This window comes from Mustela nivalis (genome assembly GCF_964662115.1).
Source record: "Mustela nivalis genome assembly, chromosome: 12".
Taxonomy (NCBI): domain Eukaryota; kingdom Metazoa; phylum Chordata; class Mammalia; order Carnivora; family Mustelidae; genus Mustela; species Mustela nivalis.
The window spans coordinates 52,252,450-52,273,247 of NC_139031.1; the positions used below are offsets into that span (position 1 = coordinate 52,252,450).

Below are 20,798 nucleotides of genomic sequence, written 5' to 3' on the forward strand. Positions count from 1 at the left end.
ACCCAAAAACCAAAAACCAAAACCTCTACACTTTTAAATAGTAAGCTCCCCCATGAAGGAATGAATTTCAACGGGTCATTTTTTAGTGGCTGAGAAGTAAAATATGATACAAATACATTGGCATATTATTTCTTTTTCAGGGATCAATGGTCATAAGATTATAATATAAGAAATCTTTATAATTGCTATACTGACTTTACATTATCTCCAGTTATTTGGCATATTTGTAAGGAAAGTAATAATCAACTTTACTGATTATTTGTATTTTATAGAATTTAACAATTACATAATAAAATACACAAATTCATAAAAAAAATAAAAACAATTATGGCTTACCTCAGTCAGTGCATGGTATGTTCTTTACACCAAAATCATGTGTGGTTTCTCTCCTCAACAAATAACTAACTGTACTTTCACGCTGTGCTTTACCAAGCTTATTTTCTGACCATGCTGTAATATCAGATTAAAACAATGTTTAATTCCCAGGTAAAACACACTATGTTCTTCATGCAATACTGCACATGGGAAACAAAGTGAGCAAAAAAACTCAAGTGATTCAAAGAAACACTTAAAGACCTGTAGTGTCCCTGATTTTCTTCTGGGCTTTTCTCATATTTGTATCATGTTCACTGACACATTCTTTCTTTTATTCCATTTCTTAGTTACCCTATTTGATTGTATTTCTTTACCTATCCCTTCAAAAATTCACTGAAAAAGGTATTGAGTTTGTACAACGTAGCAGCTGTCTACAAAAATAGAAAGACACAGTCCCTTCTCCTGAGAAACTCACACAAATCCTTCTTCCCCAACACTTTTCCTCTATATTATAGTCTTGCTACTCAATGTGGTTCCAAGACCAGCAGCACCAGCTAACACCTGAGATTTTATTAGACATGCAGAATCATTTGTTTTTAATTGTGGCAGAATATACATAAAATAAAATTAAACATTTTAACCATGCTTAAATTACCATTCAGTGGCATTAAGTACATACATAATGTTGTGCAAAGATCACCAGTACAAAACTTTTTCATCATGCCAAATTGAAACTCCGTACCTATTAAATAATAACCTCCCATTCTTTACTCTCCCAGTTTCTGGTGACTACCATTCTACCTTCCATCTCTATGAAGTTGTCTAATATAGGTAACTCAGATAAGTAGAACAGTGTAATATTTGTCCTTTGTGTTAGGCTTGTTTCACTCAGCATGCTTTCAAGGTTCATCCACGATATGGCATGTATCAAAGTTCCATTCCTTTTTTAAGGCTAATAGTATTTCATCAATTATATATACCACATTGTTTAACCATTCATCAGTTGATGGACATTCGGACTGTTTACACCTATTGGTGACTGTGAATAATGCTACTATGAACATTGGTATATAAGTATTAGAGTCCTTCTCTCCATTGTTTTGGAATTGAAGTGGAAATTGTGGATCATATAGCAATTCTATGCTTACCTTTTCAAGTAACTGCCATATTGTTTGTTACAGTGGCTATACCATTTTACATTCCCAGCAATGCACAAGAGTTCCAATTTCTCCATATCCTCACTAAAAGTTTTTATTTTCTGGTTTATTGATAACAGTATCTTGATAGGTGTGAAGTGGCATCTCATCATGGTTTTGATTTGTATTTCCCTAAATCATTACTGAAATTGAGCATCTTTTAATTTTTCATTGGCTATTTTTTTTGTCTTCTGTACAGAAATGTCTGTTTAAGCTACCTGCCCATTAAAATGTTTTTATTTTGTAGTTTAGCTGTAATTCTTTATGTATTCTGGATATTAAACCATTATCAGATATAGGATGTGCAAATATTCTCTCCCATTTTGTGGGTGGTCTTTTTTTTTTTTTTAAAGATTTTATTTATTTACCCAACAGACAGAGATTACAAGTAGGCAGAGAGAGAGAGGAGGAAGCAGGCTCCCTGCTGAGCAGAGAGCCCAATGTGGGGCTCGATCTCAGGACTCTGAGATCATGACCTGAGCCAAAGGCAGAGGCTTTAACCCACTGAGCCACCCAGGTGCCCCTGTGGGTGGTCTTTTTAGTTTTGTGATTATATCCTTTGATGCACAAAGTTTTTTATTCTGCTGGAGTCAAATTTATCTATTTTTTATTTTGTTGCCTGGGCTTTTGGTGTCATAGTCAAGAAATTATTGTCAAATCCAATGTCAGAAAGCTTTCCCCCTATGTTTTCTTTTAAAAGTTTTGTAGTTTTAGTCCTTACATTTAGATCTTTTATTCATTTTGAGTTAATATTTCCATACAGTGTAAAGTGAAGGGTCTAACTTCATTCTCTTATATGTAGATATCCAGTTTTACCAGCAGCAGTTTCATTCTGTTCAAAACGCTATCTTTTCCATATTGAATGATCTTGACATCCTTGCTGAGTATCATTTCATCACATATGTGAGGGTTTATTTCTGAGCTCTCTATTCTATTCCATTGGCTTGTATGTCTTCACAATAGTACTTCATTGTTTTGATTACTACAGCTTTTAATGTTTTAAAATCAGGAAGTGTGAGTCTTCCAAATTTCTTCTTCATTTTCAAGATTATTTTTGCTATTTTTAAGATTGTCTTTGCTATTTATTATTTTTCTATTGTTTTGCTATTTGTTATTTGCTATCTTTTTCAAGATTGTTTTGTTATTTGCTACTAAAACTACATAGGAATTTTAGGATGAGTTTTCCTGTTTATGCAATAAACATTACTGGGATTTTGATAAGGATTGTATTGAATCTGTAGATCACTTTCAGTTATACTATCAACAGTATAACTGACAATATTAAGTCTTTCAGTCCATGAACATAGGTTGGATTCACATTTGTGCTTTCTTTTAGCAATGTTTTGTAGTTTTCAGTGTATGCATCTTTCACCTCCTCGACTAAGATTATTCCTAATTCTTTTGTTTCTCGTGATGCTATTATAATGGGATGGTTTTTAAAAATTTTCTTTCTTGATCAATGTTAGTGTATAAAAAAGTAAATAATTTTTTTTAGATTCCATATATAAAGGAGATCATGTGATACTTGTCTTTCTCTGATTTATGTCACCTAGAATAGTGCACTCAAGAATCATCATAAATGGCAGGATTTCTTTTTTTATGGAAATAATATCCTTGGGGTGTGTGTGTGTTTGTGTGTGTGTCTACGTTTGTGTACACACCACATCTTCCTTATTCATTCTTCTGTTGATGGACACTTAGAGGTTGTTTCCATGTCTCTGCTATTGTAAATAATGCTGTAATGAACATGGGGGAACAGATAACGTCTTCAAGATAGTGATTTGAGGGCACCTGGGTGGCTCAGTGGGTTGGGCCTCTGCCCAACCTACTTGTGATCTCTATCAAGTAAATAAATAAAATCTTTTAAAAAAAAAATAGTGACTTGATTTCTTTCAAATATATACCCAGAAATGTAACTGCTGGATCATATGGTGTTTCCATTTTTCATATTTGAGAAATCCCCATGTTGTTTTTCACAGTTGCTGTACTGAAATTTTGGGTCCTGCCCTAAAACTACTGAATAGAATCTGCATTTTAACAAGATTCTCCAGGTGGTTTGTATGCACATCAAATTTTGAGAAGCACAATTCTATGGCATTTGATGCAAAGTCTTGAAAAATAGAAGGTACTTTTTCCCCTAAAACTAAGAATATAAAAATAAAGTTTAAAATACAGTGTAATGGCAACATACTGTTCTTATCTACTGTCCATAGCATAGTTTTAAAGTGTGAACAAAGGACTTCTGCTATCAGAATCTCATGGAGTACATTTTAAAAAAATGAGATTGTGTTAAGTTTTATTCATAGAATTAAAATAGGGCGATATCATAAAGAGTAATATGGCAATTAAACTCTCTAGTCAGACAAAACCTCTTATAGAAGGAAATATTTAATGTGGATTACAAGAAAGGGGTTCTTGTAGTCAGGAAGGAGTATCCCAGGCAGAGGGAGTATGATTTATATGGTAGAAAGAAAAAGTGCATTGAGGTAAAGGGACACAAGATGAAAAAAAGTCAAGGGCACTGAGGAGGTCATCATTATATGAAAAGATATAAGCTGTCCATGATAGCTGCCCTTTTGTTCTTCCATATCCTAACAATGTTTCAAAAGGAAGATAAGATTAGTTTGAAACATGTCAAGTGTGAGAAACTGATGAGATAATCAGGTAGTAATATTCAAAAATCAGTAGGTAATGTGGCAATAGAATTCAGAACATCTTATTTAGCCAAAGAACTACCTGTCAGTCAGCTGCTAGTAAGTACAAAGAAGTTATCATGGCAAGTACTACAGAGGGTACAAATAAATATAAACTTAGAAAGAAACATTTTGTTTACAAGGGATCTTACTTTTTTTTTTTTTTTCTTAAGTAGACTCCATGCCCAGTCTGGGGCTCAGACTCACCACCTTAGGTGAAGTCAGAAACTCCACTGACTGAGCCAGCCAGGTACCTCAGGGCTCTTGCTTTAAAAAAAAAAAAAAAAAAAAAAATCTGATTTCATATGGCAAAATGGAAAGTCATATGACAAAATATCACCGTGGGAAGAAATTTTCTGAGTGGCACTTAATTAAGCATGCTGGGTAAGAATGATTTGATGCACAGCTAAAAGAGACTAGTTGGGTGGAAAGCACAGGATTTTTGACTAGATAAAAGAAGATATGAATTTCACAGAAGCTCCAAAAGGAACAAATTAGTAATAGAAAGATTATTGTTGTGTATGGACAAATTTCACAAAATTTTTTGTTTCCATTTTCTCCATAAAGCTATGCTTTCTGAAATGGATGAGTGGTTTTATACTCTTCACAAGCTCCAAATGTTTTTATATCCTGAAGTATTTACACTTTGACTTACTGCAGTTCTTCAAATGCTGTTCCCGTCCCCCATCCACATATGTAGCTGGATTGTGGAATTAAGAATTCTATACAAGAGCTCTAAATATATATATATATATATATATATATATATATATATATATATACACACATATACATACCTAAAGTGATGGTTAATTTTATGTATCAACTTAGCTAGGCAATAGCATCCACTTTTTTTTTTGTATTAAATAGCCATCTAAATGTTGTTGGGAAGGTAATTTTTTAGATGTAATTAACACTTAAATCAGTAGATTCTGAGTAAAGCAGATTATCTTTCATAATGTAGGTAGGCCTTAAGTTGTATTCTACAACTTAACAATCAGTTAAAGGCCTTAAGAGAAAAGGCTGAGGTCCCCTCAAGGGGAAAGAGTTCTGTCTCCATAGTACCTTCAGACACAAGACATCATCAACTTCTTGCCAAAATTTCCATTCTTCTAGCCTGCCCTGAGGATTTCAGACTTGGCAGATAACATACTCATGTAAGTCAATTCCTTAAAATCAAACTCTCTCTTCCTCTCTCTCATTCTCTTTCCATACACATACATATACACATACACACACACCCATACACAGACACCTAAATATACAGATAAACCCAACAGGATATCTATATCCTATTGGTTCTGTTTCTCTGTAGAATCTTGACTAATACACTTAGCAAAACAGAAAGTTAGATGAAGACTAGTACTAGAGTGACTACTCCAGCAACTGAAAAGAACATAATGACCTAAAATGGTTTCACTCCACAGATGAGGAGGCCCCTGAGGCTAACCCTTAGAGGATGTTAAGATTTCAATAAGTGAAGATGTGTGGAGGAGGAACAAGAACATAATTTTAGGAATGCAAAGGTAAACTGTATCATAATGGAGGAATGAGACCAGTCTGGTTAGAATGAATAGTTCGTGCAGAAATGGAGAAACAGATAAGGTAGATAAGATTGTAAAAGGCATTCAACCATTTAAAGGTAAATACTGTAATTTTCTGAGAGGGATAAGGCCACTGATATTTGGTATTATTAACCCGATGTCATGGGTAGATTGGAAGGACTTGTGGAAAAACAAGATTCAATATACCCATTAGGTCCAGTGTCATGGCAATAGAAAAGTCATATTTCAGAGTCATATTTCATTTTCAGAAAAGTCATTTTTTTTTAACCTTTAGAGAGACAAAACATTTGAGGGGGAGGGGCAAAGGGAGAGGGAGGACGTGAATCTTAAACAGGCTCCATGCTCAGTGAGGAGCCCCATGTGGTGCTTCATCTCATGACACTGAGATCATTGAGATCATGACCTGAGCCAAAATCAAAAGTCGACTGCTTAAGCAACTTAGCCACCCAGATATCCCTTGAAAGGATAGTTTGATTGAATATAGATTCAGAGAACAAGCAAAAAGGAACAAAAAAATAAAAGTTCAGTGACTAACCTTACTATCTGGAAATAAAAAAGTAACAAAGATGGAATTGGGGAAGTCAAGGGAAGCTGTTGGTTTTAGAGAAAAGGAGATATTCAATTTTAAAATATATTTGGATCAATATCAGACTGTCCAAGTGAATATATCTGGCATATAGATAGAAATGTGTCACTGATAATTAGGAAAACTGCCAAGCTACAGCTATAGTGGTCATCAGCACAGATGGAATAAGTAAAACTGAGAATAAATTTGCTATAATAATCTGACAATGGTATATAAAAGTACAGATGAAGTGATATAGTATAGAAAGGCCAAGAATTTTGTTTCTATAGTGGTGTCATCCAACCGAGCTTTCTGCAAAAATGGAAATATTCTCCTTACTATCCAATATGGTAGTCACAAGGCAAGTGTAGCTATTGACCACTTGCAATGTAGCTAGTGAGGGATCTGAATTTCTATTTTCATATCATTTAATTTAAATTTAAAGAGCCACATATGGCCAAAGGCCATCATACTACAAAGCACAGTTGTAGAGGCAAACTGCCTATCCGATTCTAGATTCCCCACTCACACTAGATTTATAACTTTGGGCAAGCCATTTAATCCTTACTGAACAGTAAAAGTATTCTACAACTTCACAATACCTGACTTCCTTATTTGAATTACATAACTATTTGCTTCATTTTTTAAAAATTTATTTTTTATTTATTTTCAGCATAACAGTATTCATTATTTTTTCACCACACCCACTGCTCCATGTAATCTGTGCCCTCTACAATACCCACCTCAACCTCCCACCCCCCCACCACTTCAACCCCTCAGATTGTTTTCTAGAGTCTATAGTCTCCCATGGTTCACCTCCCCTTCTAATTTCCCCCAAACTCCCCTCTCCTAACTCCCCATGTCCTCCACATTATTTGTCATGCTCCACAAATAAGTGAAACCATATGATAATTGACTCTCTCTGCTTGATTTATTTCACTCAGCATAATCTCTTCCAGTACCATCCGTGTTGCTACAAGAGTTGGGTATTCATCCTTTCTGATGGAAGCATAATACTCCATAGTGTATATGGACCACATCTTCCTTATCCATTCGTCTGCTGAAGGGCATCTTGGTTCTTTCCATAGTTTGGCGACCGTGGCCATTGCTGCTATAAACATTGGGGTACAGATGGCCCTTCTTTTCACTACATCTGTATCTTTGGGGTAGTATATACCCCAAAGGGGTATATACCCAGGAGTAAATACCCAGGAGTGCAATGGCAGGGTCATAGGGAAGTTCTATTTTTAATTTCTTGAGGAATCTCCACACTGTTCTCCAAAGAGGCTGCACCAACTTGCATTCCCACCAACAGTGTAAGAGGGTTCCCCTTTCTCCACATCAGCTTCAACACATGTTGTTTCCTGTCTTGTTAATTTTGGCTATTCTAACTGGTGTAAGGTGGTATCTCAATGTGGTTTTAATTTGAATCTCCCTGATGGCTAGTGATGATGAACATTTTTTCATGTGTCTGATAGCCATTTGTATGTCTTCATTGGAGAAGTGCCTGTTCATATCTTCTGCCCAATTTTTGATATGATTGTCTGTTTTGTGTGTGTTGAGTTTAAGGAGTTCATTATAGATCCTGGATATCAACCTTTTGTCTGTACTGTCATTTGCAAATGTCTTCTCCCATTCCGTGGGTTGCCTCTTTGTTTTTTTGACTGTTTCCCTTGCTGTGCAGAAGCTTTTGATTTTGATGAAGTCCCAAAAGTTTATTTTGGCTTTTGTTTCCTTTGCCTTTGGATACATATCTTGAAAGAAGTTGCTGTGGCTGATATCGAAGAGATTACTGCCTATGTTCTCCTCTAGGATTCTGATGGATTCCTGTCTCACGTTGAGGTCTTTTATCCATTTTGAGTTTATCTTTGTGTACGGTGTAAGAGAATGGTCAAGTTTCATTCTTCTACATATAGCTGTCCAGTTTTCCCAGCACCATTTATTGAAGGGACTGTCTTTTTTCCACTGTATATTTTTTCCTGTTTTGTTGAAGATTAATTGACCATAGAGTTGAAGGTCCATATCTGGGCTCTCTACTCTGTTCCATGGGTCTATGTGTCTGTTTTTATGCCAGTACCATGCTGTCTTGGTGATCACAGCCTTGTAATAAAGCTTGAAATCAGGTAACATGATGCCCCCAGTTTTATTATTGTTTTTCAACATTTCCTTAGCGATTTGGGGTGGTTGCATACAACAATTCATATTTGCTTCATTTTGTCACTTTTGGGAAAAAAAAAAGCCATATCAATTAACACAAGTGGCTGTAACATCACTATTAAAAAAAAAAAAGAGCAAAGTCATAGTTGGACAGGGATCAAAATGATGAAATAGGAGCTTTCTACCATTTCTTTCCCAAAGCACACCAATTTAGACAATCATTTACAGGTAACAGTGTCTTCGGGGAAGTCTAGGAATCCAATGGAGAAGTTTCAGTATAGTGTTAGAGGAAAAAGTTGTAAGATAGGATGGATTGAAGAAGTAAAAGAAACAGCTTCACTTTCCAAGCTGGGTGGGAAGCTGCTAAAGATATCTATTCCTAGTTCTTATTCTATCCACAATATTGAGGCTTGCCATTTGACTGCAGGGCATGGAATGACTTATAGAATAGCAGCCAGGGTTTGGAACGTACAAAAGGAATGCAGATCCTATTAACTGTATGGCAGAAAGCCAACTCTTAAACTGCTAGGGACCTCTTGCCTGCAGCCCCGTCCCAAGCTGGCCTATGAACACCCCAACACTCTGCATGTCTCACCTGCCCCGGCCCTACCCACTGGGGGTTGTGGAAGCAAGCCTTTGCAGATAGCTAGTGAGCATACATACACATGCATAAAAACTTGCCTGATTCTGCGGGACTGGGAGATAACACACAAAATTGAGCAGCATTCTAGGGGGAAAAAACCAAAAAAGCTGTCAGCACCTGGCTTGGTTTTGCAAAATCAAGAGAAGGCACACAATCTTAAGAATTTCCAAGGGAACAAGGATGGGGAGCAGGTATATCCATAGAAAAATCCTGAGAATGCCTCAGAATCCCTAACACTGCTGATGGAGGTATTCTTTATCCTGAAGCCAGTCAGTAGACAGGAGGAGGTGACTGCTTCTTTAAATGCAAAGACAGTACTGCAAGATTTTAAGGAGCATAAAAAAGAAGGAAGCAGGACACCACTAAAGGAACACAATGATTCTCCATTTCTCAAAGAAATGGAAATCTGCAATTTGCCTGATTAAGCATTCAAAGTAGTTGTTTTAAGGAAGCTCAGCAAGCTAGTATTAGAAAATAGAAAGACAATTTAATAAAGTCAGGAAAAAATATATGAACAAAATGAGAAGTATAACAGAGATAGAAAAAAAAAGAACAAACAGAAATTCTGGAGCTGAAGAATCAGAAAACAAAATAAAAAATGCAATAGCATCAACAGGTCACTAGATGAAGTAGAAGAGAGAATCTATGAAGTAGAGGATGGAACATTTGAAATTACAGGTCAGAGGAGAACAAAGAAAAAAAAATGAAAAAGAGTGAAGAACGTCTATATGGACAATAGGATACTATTAAGAGAAACAATATATGAATTATTGGAGCCTTAGAAGGAAAAGAGAGGAAGAAAAGGGCAGAAAGCTGTTTTAAAGAAGTAATGACTGAGAACCTCTCCAAACCAGGGAAACATTTAGACATCAAAGTTCATCAAATAAGGAAGTTCAAATTCTTCACATGCAAGATAATCCCCATAAGGCTATCAGTGGATTTCTCAGCAGAAATCTTGCAGGTCAGGGGCACCTGAGTGGCTCAGTGGGTTAAGGCCTCTGCCTTCTGCTCAAGTCATGATCTCAGAGTCCTGGGATCATGCCCCGCATTGGGCTTTCTGCTCAGCGGGGAGCCTGCTTTCTCCTCTCTCTCTGCCTGCCTCTTTGCCTACTCGTGATCCATCTGTCAAATAAATAAATAAAATTTAAAAAAAAATAAAAAGAAATCTTGCAGGTCAGAGGAGCAGGATGATATATTCAAAGCATTGGAACAAAAAAAAAATCTGTCAACCCAGAATACTAGAGCTGGCAAAGGTGTTCTTCAGAAATAAAGAAGAGTTATCCTTTCTCAGACAAACAAAAGCTGAAGGAATTTTTCATTACTAGACCCGCATTACAAGGAATGCTGATAGGAGTTCTTAAAACTGAAATGAAAGGATGCAAATATACAAAATTAATGTAAAAATATAAAACACACTGATAAAATAAGTAATAGTCAAATTCAAAATACTCCAGTACCATAATGTGATGATGTATTAAATCATTTACCTCTAGTGTAAAGTTTAAGATCAGAATTAGTAAAAATAATTATAACTATAATAATTAATTATTGTATATACAATATAAAAAGAGATAAATCATGATACTAAAACAAAATGTTGGGGAAAGGAGTTTTTGTATATGATTAAAACTGTCATGGGGCGCGTGGGTGGCTCAGTGGGTTAAGCCGCTGCCTTCGGCTCAGGTCATGATCTCAGTGTCCTGGGATCGAGTCCCACGTCGGGCTCTCTGCTCAGCAGGGAGCCTACTTCTCTCTCTCTCTCTCTCTGCCTGCCTCTCCATCTACTTGTGATTTCTCTCTGTCAAAGAAATAAATAAAATCTTTAAAAAAAAAAACTGTCATAAGTTTAAAACAGACTGTTAAATCTATAATATGTTTTATGTTGATTCTCCCTAATTGGAACACATTGTAACAACAAAGCAAAAACTTATAAAAGATAAATAGAAGATGGGGTATCTGGGTGGTTCAGTCGGTTAAGCATCCAACTCTTGGTTACAGCTCAGATCATGATCTTGTGGTGGTGAGATTGAGCCCACCCTACAGTGGGCGTCATGCTTAGCATAGAGTCTACTTCAGATTCTCTCTCCCTCTCCTTTGCTACCACCCCCTTACATGCACACTCTCTCTGTCTCTAAAATACATAAATAAGAAGAAAATCTTTAAAAGAAGATAAAAGGCAATTAAAGTATACCACTATAGAAAATCATTAATTCACAAAGGAAGGCAGGAAGAGAGGAAGAAAGGAACAAAGGAACTATAACACCACCAGCAAATAATTAAAAAGATGGCATTAGTTAGTACCTATTAAAAATTACTAATATATAAATGGGTTAAACTCTCTAATCCAAAGGCACAGAGTGGCTGGACGAAAAGACAGTAACAATAAAAACCACAATATATGTTGCCTACAAGAGATTCACTTCACCTCTAAGGATACATATACATTCAAAGTGAAGGGATGGAAAAAGATACTACACACATATAGAAATTACGGGTGGCTATACTTGCATCAGACAAAATAAACTTTGAGTCAAAAACTGCAATAAGAGATAAAGAAGATCATTATATAATGATAAAGGGGTCAATTCATTAAGAGGACATAACAAATGTAAATATTTATGCACCCAACAATAGAACACCTAAATTTATTAAGTATTAATAGATATAAAGGGAAAAATAAACAATGACACAATAATAGTTGAAAGCTTCAATACTCTACTTTCAACAATGGATAGATTATTCAGACAGATATAAAATCAGATATGTAAGAGGAGATACTACCACTAACACAGAACACAAAAGATCAAAAGAGACAATTATGATATAATAAACTACAATTGTACACCAAGAAACTACATAACCTAGAATAAATGAATAAATGCCTAGAAAACAATATAACCTACTGAATAATGAGTAGAGGGATTAAATCAATAATCAAAAACCTCTCAACAAAGGCCCAGGACCAGATGGTTTCCCTGTAAATTCTACCACTTAAGAAGAATTAACGCCAATCCCTCTCAAACTATTTCAAAGTATTGGATACGAGGAACACTTATAAACTCATTTTATAGGACAGCATTAACCTGATACCTAGATGAGGATACTACAAGAAAGAAAACTATAGGTTAATATCTATTTTGAATAGAGATGCAAAAATTCTCAACAAAACACTAGCAAGCCAAATTTAACAGCACATTAAAAGGATGATATACCATGAACAGGTGGGATCCATTCCTAGGATGCAAGGATGATTCAATATAATCCAATCGATAAATGTGATATATCCCATTAATAGAACAAATGATAAAAATTATATGATCAGCTCAATAGATACACAATAGAAAAAGCACTGGACAAAATTCAACCTCTTTTATGATAAAGTTCTCAACAAATTGGGTACAGAAGGAATTACTTCAACATAATAAAATCTATGTATATTAAGCCCACAGGTAACATATTCAATGATAACAGTTTGAAAGCTTTTCCTCTAAGGTCAGGAACAAGACAAGGGTGGGAATGGAAGTGGTTTAGTAACTATGGAAAACATTATGAAGTTTCCTTAAAATATTAAAAATAGAACTACCATATGATCCAGTATTTGGGTATATATCCAAAGGAAACAAAAACAGTATATTGAAAAGATATCTGTACCCCCATGTTTATTGCAGCATTACTCACAATAGACAAGACATGGAGACAATCTAAGTCTCCACAAAGAAGATATGGTAAATGTATACAACAGAATATTATCCAACCATGATAAAGAAGGAAATCCTGCCATTTGGGACAACATGGATGGACCCTGAAGGCATTATGCTAAGTGAGATAGAAAAACAAATACTGCATTGTCTCACTAACATATGTAACCTTAAAAAGTCAAACTCATAGAAAGAGAATAGAAAAGTTGTTCCCAGTGGCTGGAAGGTAGGGGAATGAGGGAGATGTTGGTCAAAGGGTATAAACTTACAGCTAGAAGATGAATAAATTCTCGAGGTTTAATGTACAGCATTATGATTATAGTCAACAACACTGTAATCATACTTCAAAGTTGCTAAGAGACTTTTTTTTTGCTTACTAGAATAATTTTATTTGAATCCCAGATGGGATATTTAGTTTTTTTTAAAGTAAATATTTAATAAGAAAATACAACAAATTAGAATTATTAAACTGAAGAGACTAGCTCTTAAATGTTCTCAACACAAAACGAAATTATTATTTTATGATATGACACAGGTATAAATGCTATATTGGTAATCATATTGCAATACATAAATGTATCAGATCAGTACCTTAAATATACCTTAAAATTAAACACCTTAAATGCTATATGTCAACTATTTTTCAATAGAAAAAGAACAGTTAACAAAATAAATTCGACTAAGGTGTTAATAGTAGAAAAGCTACTTTAGCTAGATAGATTTAAGATTATGAAAAATAGTTACTACATGATTAAAAAGATAGAGTACAATAGAAATCAAGGAGTATTATTTTAATCTTTATAGAATTATTGGATGCTAACATTTATTATAACATTAAACAATGTTACCATTATAAGACATATTTAATTTTTAACATTTAAACTATATTTAAAATGTGAGTTCTCTCAAGAAAAAGTCTCATTGGAAATTCTTCACAACTTATGAACAAGAATTAAAAGTAGAGTATCAGTTTGCCATCTCAAATATTCCTGAGGATAAAAAGTTTCAAAATCATACAGTTTTCAGACATAATAAATAATATAAAGACTATGGAGAAGAGAAAATGCCATTGTGAGAGAATATTTTTGTCTTTCACTTATCTCAGATAAATTTCTACAAAGTAAGATAAAAATGCTGCATAGTCACTCTAGGACCTAGTAGCAGCTGACAGTGGAAAATTATGGCTCTTCACTGTCATGTTTATTGCAGCATTCACTATCATGACTTTAAAATTTTCACTTCGATTTTCCGTAAAAATTTTAATTATTCCTTTATATTGGAAGTTCATATTATGATTTGATTTTCAGCAAAGTATCAATTTTTCCCACTCAACTTTTGGCATTGGTATAAAAAACATATATACGTGTGTTTATGTGTACATGTATATCTATATATTCGAAACACCACCAATATTATGGGAGCATAAGAGTGGAAATTTTAAAAAAGCCTTTGTGAGAAAGTTTCTTTTAGTGACACCACGGTCTTGCTTCTGTTTTATAGTATCAAACCACAGTATCAGCTAAATTCTCAGTAGGTTTGCTTACCACATTTTCCCCTGAATTCTAACCCTTGGCCCTCTAAAATTCATGGGAATAAAATGGTCAGTTTACTTTGGTTTGAGCCTAAATGAACACTTTAAAGTGACTCTTTAAAGAAACCCATTAAAAATCCTCCTACTCTGGAAGTGTTCTGCCAAGACTAACTCAAAGCCACAAAAGATTTAGGGTTGGTGCCAAATTGGAACCTGTAAGAACTGTGTGGGCCTTTAACTCAGCAAAAATTCCATCTTTAACAGAAACTCAGAATATTAAACAGAAGATTACAAAGTAATTTTCCAGACCAAGAGCATGTGGGATAAAACCATGGAACTCTATAAGGGAATTCCCCAAGTGAAATTCTTTCCTTGGAATAAAATGAAAGGATCATAGCAATCTCTAGAGAAAAAAAAGGTCTTGCACAGAGCAGAAATCTGACCTTGCCATGGCGTCATTTTGTGATCTGGGTTTATCAACACAGTCTCTTCATGTTTACTCTGTATCCTAATAAAGTAAGTACTTATAATGGTGACTAATCTTTTGTCCATTAGCTATCTCTTCACATTAGAAAAAATTCATTTTTTCACTCTTGAGTTGGCAATAGTAATCAAGAGCTCCCAAATATCAGTAGTACTTGTAGGTTGCATGAGTGGGCAGGTATATACCATCTCTATTCTGAGCATTACTCTGCTATACTCTGGGATGGAAGCTTCAATAAATATTAGATATTATTACTACTATGCAATAGATCTTATTTAGTCACTGTTTTATTAGCCTTGTTTTTACAAGAGGAAATTGACGCTTAGAAGGCTTAAATAATATTGGTAACACAACCATTTTTTAAAAGATTTTTTAAAAATTTACTTGTGAGAGATACAGAGAGTACACCAGCAAGGGGAGGGGTGAGGGAGAGAAAGACAGAGAGAGAAGCAGACTCACAGCTGAGTGCAGAGCTTCATGGGTCTCAATCCCATAACCCTGAGATCATGATCTGAGCTAAAATTAAGAGTTGGACACTTAAATGACTGAGCTACCAGGCACCCCAACACAACTATTAAAGTGGTGGAACCAAATCTGTCTACTCTAAAACCTAAGCTCATAGCCACTGAGCTACTCTGCTTTGCCATTCTATAAATTTGAAACTCACTAGGAGCTCTGAAGTCTACAGGGGAATTCTGTGGCACACTAATTTCTTGGCTTCAAAAGGCAAAAGAAACTCCTACCCTTTACCCTTTCAACTACTCTGAGGCTCATTTTTCCCCCCACTAGTCTGTGAGCAAATGCTCATGACAGCGGACTTAAGTTGAATCTGACTTATAACAGGTCCCCGGTAGCTCACTGTGATCGTATAGTGGTTAGTACTCTGCGTTGTGAATCTGACTTATAAATTGGAATAAAACCCTATACCTTCTATTTCACATACATATTGTGTGAGTATAATGACATGATGTATGTCAAAGAGCTCCAGAAACCATAAAGCAATTTCTTTATAAATGTAAGGCATCACTGGGTCATACTGCCTTTGCCCCGATCCTTTAACAGTAATACCTACTATTTACTGACCTCTTAACTCTTTGTTGTATATACATTTACTCATTCAATCCTCACCATAATTCTATGAAGCAGCATTGTAATTCCATTTTAAAGATGAGGAAACTGAGATTCAAAGTGTTTAACTTGCCTTAACTTGGTTTGACATTTAGTGATGACCTAAACACCTATTTATGTCTGGATCTGAAGAGGGAGTATTAATGATATAAATATATCTAGATACATGTAGGTATTTATCTACATATAAAATTAACATTATCAGCCCAACATGTAGAGAGGAAATGCTACTAAAAAATAACTTATGACCCAAAAGCTGATGGCTGATTGTAGACTGGCTCAACAATGAGTCTTTAGGAGGTAATGGTTTCTCTGGGATTATTAAACTGTGATTCTTGGAACACCTGTGTCAGGATGCAGACTTCTTGATAAAAACACAGATTCTTAAGCCTCTGCTCAGATTATTGCATCAGAATCTCTGGAGAGTATGAACCATGAATACAGATTTTTTTAACAAGCTCTACAAGTGATTTAATGCAAATTAGAGTTTGAGATCCATTGCATAAGATAATGAGCACTCTAGCTCTATCCCTGGTTGTTTTATATATAGAATTTTTGTAAAGTTTCTCTTTTAAATGAAGGAAAAGTAACTTCTCAAGGACACTTATGCTTTTATTTCAAAATATGATTTTTTTACATAATATGAATTATAGAAGATTATATTAATGTGGCTCTGGTATATAAAATATCCCAGCCAGACAGCCAGGCATTCATAAATGCATTTTTTTATCTACCAGTAGGCCATCAACTGCATTCTCATTTAAACATCAGTTAAAGAAAAGGTATAATTGATCACAAGATTAATTTCCTCCAAGCAAAGAAACACCAGCTAGTTACATGTGGAGGTCACTTGCTTGTTAATAGCTCCTTCTATAAATAAATTATAAAATTAGGGCGCCTGTGTGGCTCAGTTGGTTAGTCTTTGGCTCAGGTCATGATACTGAAGTCCCGGGATCGAGTCCCACATCAGGCTCCCTGCTCGACAGGGAGTCTGCTTCTCCTGCTGACCTCTCTCCTCTTATGCTCTCTCTCTCTCAATCTCAAATAAATAAATACAATCTTTAAAAAAATTAAAAAAAAATAATATAATTAAATCATAGGCTCTAAATGAACAATTGAGCAAGTTGTTAGAAGCAATGCTTTTGCCCTCTGAGTTTTATAAAGCTTTCTGAAATAATTTTTAATTCACAAATCACTCAGCATGAGAAAGCCTAATAAAGGAGATGTTTGATGGTATGGGCTCTTGATATGTTTATTTATGAAAGGAGCATTCTAGGATGAATTGTTTGCTCTCTCTAGGAATTAGCTAACTCTGGGAGAAGCAGTCCCTCCAGGGTCAGCAAGGCCCCAAGATGTCAAAACATCAGAAAATGTGGAAAATTTTTTTAAAAAAGTACCTGACACAGTTAATTTCTTGTGTTGTTGATCTAAACTGGACAAATTTCTGAATTCAAATGTTAGATATGCTTATAGATGTGTGGGTGGGTGGTTTCCTACATACCAACCCTATTCTGAGGTCATGTGCTAATGTTCTATCACTTCCCAAAGAGTGAAAGGGCACTTTTTAAAACTTAGCTTTAAATTCTTAATAAACAGTTTTACAATGATATTTTAAATTTAGAGCAAGAAAAAAATTAAACTCTACAGCAGTATTTGACATCCAAGTCCATCTGTTCTGAAATTCTGTGTGGGGCCAAAGAGAAATACTAATTGGTTTTTTTCCTTGCAACACCAAACACCTGAATATTATAATTAGGGATGGAGTAGACCTGAGAAAACTTATAAATCTGAGGAACTGCTACATCTCAACAGTATCTACTATTGGCATGGAGCCAGGGCATTAGCTAAGATTCCACTGGTTTCTTGATAAAAGGGATACAGAGCTCATTCTGTTGGAAGAACATGTGAGAAAAGTGGAGCTGGGTAAAGGACTCAGATGTGGAGTAGAAGTGATCAGAATGTTAGACAGAGACAGAAGGGAGGAGTCAGAGAAGGTTTAGAAAGGAAAGCTCTTTGACTACAGCATTACCCTATTTTCTAAATATCCTTATCTGGCCAGAAAAGTGGTTTTCCTTTTATTGTACGGGAACACCTATGACAGATTTTATATTTCTTGGATGACTGGCTTCTAGTACCACAGAAACTTGTAGGTGACTGAAAAGCCTCAGCATGAGGAGCAAAAGTGGTATGGCATGAATTGTTTTAGCACTGATAGTCTGAACTGGGTTACCTACTTGATTTCTTCTTCAAATTTTATGTATTAAACAATAAGAACAACAACAAAACTGATTATTCCTGAGGGTGGTATATTAATTAGGGCTCTTTAGATTACAAGTGACAGAAATCCAACACCAAGTAAGTAAACGAAAACAGTTTTGGGAGTTTGCCAGCTTCAGGCACAGCCAGACTCAGGGACCAGAATTATGCTTAAATCTCACCCTACCAGAAGATGCAAAACTCTTGTAGGCCAAAGCTCATGTGCTGGAAACCTCCAAGTGCTCCCTGGATTAGGATGATCTCTTCTTAAAGGTTCTCCTGGGTGAGGATAAAGAGGCGGAATTCTTGAAATTTGTTGGAGAAGCAAAATGCTTCTAGGTAGACATTGGGATCATGAAAATCAATCAGGAAGCCCTGATTTTCTTTTTTAAGTTGTCTAACAAATTTTTATTGGCCACATAGTTTGTGTTACTTAACTGAGGACAGAATATATCAAGGAGAATATTTTTCTTTAAGGTGTTTTAAGGCTAGTACTAGATGTTAAGAACAAATATTCTATTTCATCTTAGCAAAGGTCCGAAAGGGATTATGGGGAAATAGAGTGGCTAGATGACCTTTAGCTGGAGGCTTTCCCTGAGCCTGGCAATGGCAGTAGGGGACAGGATAACATCTCTTGGATGAGTCTGCTATGAGTCTCCTCCTCCGGGGAGGACCATGACCTCTCCATTCTGAAAACACCCTTTTGCTTGATGGAGGTCCCTGGATTTTGTAAAGAAAGGTTCTTTAGCTAGTTTTTTCGTTTTGTTTGCTATTAAATGGTCTGCTTATCAGCTGATTAAAAAGAAATCTTAGGTTAGAAATGTTCATCCATGGGGGGGAGGAAGCTCATCCATGGGCATCTATGCCATTAACTTGCTATTCTAATTTGGTAATTCAATTGCCACTGTTAGACCCTGCCGAAAGTTTGGCATAGAGGGTGAAGAAGATTCAAGATACAAAGACTGGCATGACAGACGCACTCTTTTGAGAAATGTGATGGGTAATGGATGTGGCCATAGGACAAGACGTGCTCTCATCATACAATGTGTATCAGTAATATGACTTCACAGGAATTTCAACAATCTTAAATTTATTTTTAATTAGCTTTGAGCCATAAAATTGTGATAGTCACCTTACATCTTTATGCTTTAGCTTGCTCACTGGTAAAATAAAGGCATCTCCTGGATGTTACTAAAACCTTCAGGCTCCAAAATTTTACATTTCTAGGGAGGCTTCAGGGATGCAATGGAATGTACACTATGTGTACACTATATGTACACGATGTGGGTCAGAGAGTACTTTCTACCTGTTTGCTGCATCACTTTAGGCCAGTGATTCTGAACCAAGCATGATTTTGTCCTCTAGGGGGTATTTGGTAATGTCTGGAGACTTTTTTTGTTCTTAGAATTGGGGGTGGTGGTGCATCAAGTGGGTAGAAACCACAAATGTTGGTAACTATCATGCAATGCACAAGACAGAGCCCTACAACAAAAATTATCCAGTCCAATAATACTTATTTTTGGAAACCTGCTTTAGACAAATCACCTCAAGCTTTATGATCCTTGATTTCTACATTTCTTGAATACTATTTCTGATGACAGTTAAAGATAAAGCTGTGAAAACACTCAGTAAATGATAAAGTGCGGCTACATTGTGATCGTTAATCTGAGTGTTGACTTCACAGTGACAACAACAGAGAGGGAGGTATGCAAGTAGAGAAAAGGCATCTGGGACACAGCAATGAGATGAGACCAGTGAACTGCTGCCACCTGGGAGGTGTAACAAAGTATAAAATATTGCTTACTTGACACTTCTGTTACTATTGACTTTCCCCCTTTTCTTTGGCAGCCTCTGATGGAATTTCCTGGAGGTTTGGGGCACTGAGTGTGAATCCTGGTTTACTATTTCTAGTCTGTGTGACTTTACTTTTCTGGCACCCAGATTAAGATGGGTATATTTCCTATCTCATAAGGCAAATCCTGAGGCTTCATACAGAATATTGTATATTAAGCCAGAGCCTGTGATCACAGAATAAATGGGAGCACTAAACATCATTATTTTCTGTGTCAGTACTATAATGTTCACTTTAAGCATCATTCCCTTTACTTTTCTGTCACATATCTCTTTCTCTTACTGAGCAAAATTCATTATGTTTTCTTATAAACAAATCAGTATCTGTTCTTTTTGCCTGGTTAAAATCAGCTGACTAAATCTGTATTAGATTGAGATAAAATAAAGTTTAAACAAAGTTACATAAACAATACAACAAAAATTGCCCTCCCTGCATAAAAGGGGAAGTTACTAACTATAGGCTGTGAATTTTGTTGCTAAAAAGGATCCTAGAGCTCAAGGGTTCCCTGCCTAGTCTTACATGAGAGTATGTTCTGGGGAGCTTTTAAAAATACAGAATCTGGAGCTCCATCTGAGCTCCACGGAATCAGAATCTTTGGCACAAGGCCCAGAAATGTGTATTTTCTAACAGCTCTCCAGTTTCTAAGATGTGTGGCTGGGTTTGGAGATGACTTATCAGAACTTTATTACCACAATTCTTCTCAATACTGGACCAT

General features: G+C 35.6%; 1 protein-coding gene across 5 annotated transcripts in view; it reads right to left on the minus strand.

Annotated features, from left to right (window-relative positions):
- Positions 1-20,798, minus strand: part of ABCB5 (ATP binding cassette subfamily B member 5) — a 157,281-nt gene that overhangs the window by 115,268 nt on the left and 21,215 nt on the right. For all 5 annotated transcript variants that reach the window (XR_014301386.1, XM_082693823.1, XM_082693822.1 and 2 more), the window contains exon 4: positions 337-450. The gene's annotated coding sequence lies outside the window, so the exon portion shown is untranslated. The remainder of the gene's footprint in view (positions 1-336; positions 451-20,798) is intronic.